A 5,700-nucleotide genomic window follows, 5' to 3' on the forward strand; every position below is an offset into this window, starting at 1 on the left:
TTCGGTGGATATTTCCATAGCAACGCCGAAATCGGATGTTTTGTTTGAATTGTTTATTTTACTCATTTTGATTATTATTTTGTACTTACTATTTCTAAGGAAACTAATATTTAAGCCTGCAAATAACGCAGCTCTCTACTATCTAGCAGTAGATTATAACAGAAGGAAGAGCGTGACTCCAGCAGTAACGCGGGTGCAAGCAAACGAATATAGCTAGAGCTCTTGCAATACTATGGATTTTGTAAAAACCCAAGAGAAGCTAGACTACAGCAGAATTTCAAACAAAATTTTGTAGGCCACCAACAGTATTTTGTGAATTGTTGGGAAGGAGCAGTTAAAAAAGGATCGTGCGTTAAGTGTCAATAGAGACTTACTAGAGAACATCAATGGACTGAACAAGTTTGTACCTTGGCTTGTACTCGGACTGCAGAAAGCAGTAATACAGTGCAAGATAATTAAGACAGAAATCATCAAACTCAAAATGGAAGTTAGAATGCAATAGGGGATGAGTACACAGAAAAAACAGTACACAGGAGCAAGTGAAAAGTACCGGCTATGACAATGTGGCAAAAACAACTAGGGTAGCTCGTAGCTCCACTAGGAAGAGTTTAAAACTAGAGAAATCCAGATCTAAGGAACCGGTACCCGAATTTTTTGTTAACGCGCAAACACCCGGAGATGTATAAACGGCCCGGCAACAAATTTGGCGGGAAATTAAAGCAAAAATAAAGACTCCCAAGACAATTAAGGCGAGAAATGGGAAAATAGTGCTAAAAACTTACGACAAACAAACTGCAGGCGTCTTAAAAAAGATGACGAAGGAGGGCATGCTAAAGGAAGACATTCAAAGACACCCTTAAGTAATCATCCGAAACGTCGAGAGTGACCCGGACCAATTATCAGAGATGATTGCTGAGCAAAACCCTGTGCTCTCGATCGGCACCCCGGCTTAATATAAAATCAGGCCACTATTTAAAAGGGGACTTAGAGACTCAGCTAGTTCTTCGTGGATCAAAGAAGTGACCCCCGACATATACTCCACAATTAAAGAGAAGAGATTTTATATAGGTATGAGACAACACAGTGCTTCAAATGTCTTGGATTTTGAAACCCAGCGAAATACTGCACCTCAACCGAGGATATATATGCGTACAACTCAAACAAAGGTCATATGGCTGCCGAATGCTCAAAAAAGGCCGAGGTTCATAAATGTACAAACTGCAAGGGCAAGCATGATGCTAGAGACAATAAATGCTCGAGTCGCACAAAGGTTGTGGCGAATTTTTTGAGTCGCACCAAATACACATGAATACAAACTTAAAGTGACTTAGAGAACTGATTATAATGCAGCTAAATATGGGCAGATAAAGAAACCCATGTTGATATCGTATTACTTCAAAAGCCCTACCCAAGGCACGATTGAATGGCAGGCCTGGAAGTATACCCTGTGAGATCTGTGAAGGGTCCACACTATAAAATTGCAGACGGCAATACAAGGAGATTGGGTGCATCTATTGTGATATTCAACCCAAATCTAGCTGTGTTGGCCAGGAAGGATCTGATGACAACCAATATTGCAGTGGCTTGCATATCGCTAAATGACGAAACACTAACAATTATATCACCGAACTTTAGATACAGAGAGTCGACCGAGATTCATCTGACAGTCATGGTCTTACGATATCTTTTTTTTTTATTGGTACTGATGTTATTGCTAGGTAGAACTGAGTATTGGTACAACTGAGCGACTAACGTAAGGGGTAAAATAATAGAGATCTGGATCGATCAAACAGGATTATACCTATATAATAGGAGTAATCAACCCTGCACTTTCTCGGGAGCAAGGGGCAACATGAACATTAACCTCACCCTCTATAATGAAGGTGCGTGCAGCATAATTGTTAATAATAGCTGTCGAATTGAACCAGGAAGGATCACTAGTGACCATCGAATGATATTGTTTATCATAAGACTCAACAACGTACTAGTACAGTACATACCGTACAGTGATACCCCGAATAAAATAAAACTAGAAAAAGGCGGGTTAGTAGAAATTTGAGGCTGAAATACACGAACTGGTAGAACNAGTACAGTACATACCGTACAGTGATACCCCGAATAAAATAAAACTAGAAAAAGGCGGGTTAGTAGAAATTTGAGGCTGAAATACACGAACTGGTAGAACTCATCCATGAGCAATTTATAATCAGCTCGGTGGAAGAGAAGNACTCATCCATGAGCAATTTATAATCAGCTCGGTGGAAGAGAAGGCATCAATAATCCAATCTGCCTTAATTAAACATGAAGACAGATCCATTCCCACAAGAAACATCAAACAAAAATCTATGTCACCATGGTAGAATGTGGAACTGGCTGACATGAAAAGAGATATGAGGATGAAGCACAGGCATTGGGAAACCAACAAAGGTAGAGCTCATGAGTATGCGCTTAGATCTGAGTGTAACAGATCTAAGAATGCATATGTGGCATACCTTAGGTAATGCAAAAGTTATTCCTGGAGGTAATTAGCCTCCTTAACGAACAAAAACACATGAGACAAATGCTTCAAGTGGATGAAAAGAGGATCAAAGGTATATCATGCATTACCGGCAAATATTAAGGATGATGGTAACTACACTAGGGATGCCCAGGAAACTGTGGAATACGTACTCAAAAAACATATTCCATCAGAGAATAATACTGGGGAATTAACCACGGAAGAACTGGATGTTCCATCAGAACTCCATAAAATCACTGACGCGGATGTCAGATGGCCCATATGGAGAATGAACCCGAGTAAAGCGCCAGTAGAGTTTGGGATAACGGCTAGAATGCTCCAAAAAGCCTGGTTGGCTATTGTCCAATGGATTATTAATCTAGCTAAAGAAGTTCTCAGCACGGGAAAATTCCCGCGAGTATGGAAGATAGCGAAGGTTGTGTTAATCAAAAAGAGTAACGAACTAGATGACTCGCTGGTAAAGTCGTTTAGGCCGGTTAGTCTTATCCCAGTTGCTGTCAAAGCAATTGAACATCTAATGGTTACAAAACTAAAGGCATAGACGGAGTCCTATCTGCACCTTAATCAGCATGGGTTCACGACCGGAAGATACACGGAAACAGCCATAAACCAGATGATAAACTGGATCAAAGGCAAACCAGAAAAATATGTTATGGGAGCCTTTTTGGACGTAACAGGTGCGTTTGAAAACGTAGCATGGGCTCCACTATTCAGGTACATGGAAGCACTCGACGCCTCTAGTAAATCAGTTAACTTGACGAAAAGTTACCTGAACAACAGAACGGAAACATTAACAGAGGAGGGGGGCATCATCAACAGTGTTGTTAAGTAAGGGGTGTCTTTAAGAATCAAACTATGGCCCTTAGATGTGGAGAATAGCAGCGAATTCTATATTGACGGAAGATCGTCAAAAATTTATGGAAAGAATTCTGTACGCTGATGACATTTCTATACTTGTAGTAGCCAATTCCAAAAGGGAGCTAGTAGTTAGGAAAAAAAGGACACTTGATCCACTTCTCAGTTTGGCAATAGATTTAGCCTTGTATTTTCATCGCAAAAGTGCAAGGCCATGATCATGAAGGGGAGACTGGCTTTGCCATTGGTATGGGAAAAGCCAGAATCACAATGGTAAATCAAATAAAATACCATGGCCTACATATTGGGGAATTAATTAAATTCAACTTCATGTCTCCCAACTGGTAAACACAGTTGAAGATATGTACAGCAGAATGAAGGCAGCATCTGCCGTCAATTGGGGATGCAACTAGAAAAATACTGAAATAATAAACAGGGCAGTTTTCTTACAGAAGATTATGTATGGAGTGAGATTTTGGGCCACTGACATAAGAGAATACAAAACAAGGATGAAACTTGAAGTTGGTCCATCACGCATTGATTCTCAATGACAGGCAAATAGCACCAAGTGCTAACACTGATGACAATTGTATGTGAATCTCTTTGAAGTGAAACCCACATAGACAATAAAGTCCCATGTATTCAATTAAGTTTTTATTTTACAGATATGCACTAAGTATAAAGTCTACAATTGAAGTAATAATTTTTTAATTTTTAATGTTTGCACAGTTTATCTAAAAATAATCCACGTTGTTTATTTAATTTATGCATGTTACTCGTTTGAAAATTTTGTACTTGTCTTGTTTCATAATTTGAAAATCAATTATGTCATGCAGTTTTATTAGTTAATGGTAAATAAAAATTTTTAATTATAAGCATATGTATAGAATAGTATTTATAGTTAAATTTTCTATTTATCTATTGTTTATCAAACTTACCTTTTTTTTTCATTTTATCTTCGATGCGAAGCTGAGAAGGTAATGATTTTACTATGATTTGTTTTTTTTTTTGTGTCTGTTACCACTTTTTCTCAGCTCTTACCGAACCTATTTCTTTCAACGATACATCAAAAGATCACAAATCGTATCTAGTCGAAATAATTACCCTCAAAAATTGAAAAATTTTCTCTTATTTCCCGTTAACTTTTGAAAGTGAAAGTCTGACACTTTTATATAAATCTTAAATTAAATCTAATGTAATATACTTTATTATGGAAAAAAAAAATGTCAGACTTTATTTTGTCTTCATGGTGAAAATGGCTGCCGAATGCTATTTTTGTGTGAAAATTCTTGATTTTATATTTTACATTTTTTACTTTAAGTAAAAATGTAAAATATATGGAAAATGTGGGCTAAATAACTTTTTTATTGATAAAGTTGAAATTTTTTTTAATTTTTGAAGGTAATATTTTTAACTGAATAGTAGTTGGGATCATTTATGTATCGTTAAAAAAAGTTAGTCAAGTGAAATCTGAGAAAATAAAAAGCCACAAAAAAAATTACTTAGTATAATATTTTAATATGAATAAAAAATTACTTCACACGAGGGAAGACTACAGTGATGGGGTTTTAGATATTTATTGAAGTTATTGAATCTAACTTTTTTCTAACTCAAAAATCTTTTTAAGGTATTTTAAAATAAAATAAATTACAAAAGACAACGTTTGTATAATTTTTTACTACATCGTCTTTTACAATCGTCGATAGAGAAACTACTTGACTTTTATTAAAATTATTTCATTAACCCTTATTTGTGAGATCTAAAAGTAATTTTTGAATTTTTTTTTACCTTTCTTTTTCTTCGAATTTATGAATTTTTGTTGGAAGCATTCCTTCTTTGATTGACTTAGAAACTTAGAAAGCTTTAAATGTAATTAATAAACCCTGTTTCTAATCTACTTCTATTACGATCATGATTTATTACATATAACTTTTCCTGAGTGAAATTTATTGACTTGGAAGAATTAATGTCATTATTGTTTCACTTACTTAGTAATCTGCCAAACTTTGGATTCATTTGAAGCTTAAACGTTTTTTGAGAAAAAATTAATCATCTCCAATCAGGCGTGTTTTCGTATTTTATTTTTCGTTTTAGTCTTCATCAGTTTGTTTAACTCTTTATTGTGATCAAAAGGCCCGAACGCCGCCATAATTTTATAATAAAAATTGATTATTGTGGCTAATATTATTTAAAATTAAAACTACATTAAAAATGTTATTAATTAAAACTAAATAATATTAAATATCAATATATTTGTGGTTATTAAAAAATCGGAATCAAAGATTCTAGATTTAGTTGATCGTCTGCGCGAGAAGATCCCAAAAGTA

This window comes from Daktulosphaira vitifoliae, unplaced genomic scaffold (assembly GCF_025091365.1).
Source record: "Daktulosphaira vitifoliae isolate Bord-2020 unplaced genomic scaffold, ASM2509136v1 Scaffold_2, whole genome shotgun sequence".
Classification (NCBI taxonomy): Eukaryota; Metazoa; Arthropoda; class Insecta; order Hemiptera; family Phylloxeridae; genus Daktulosphaira; species Daktulosphaira vitifoliae.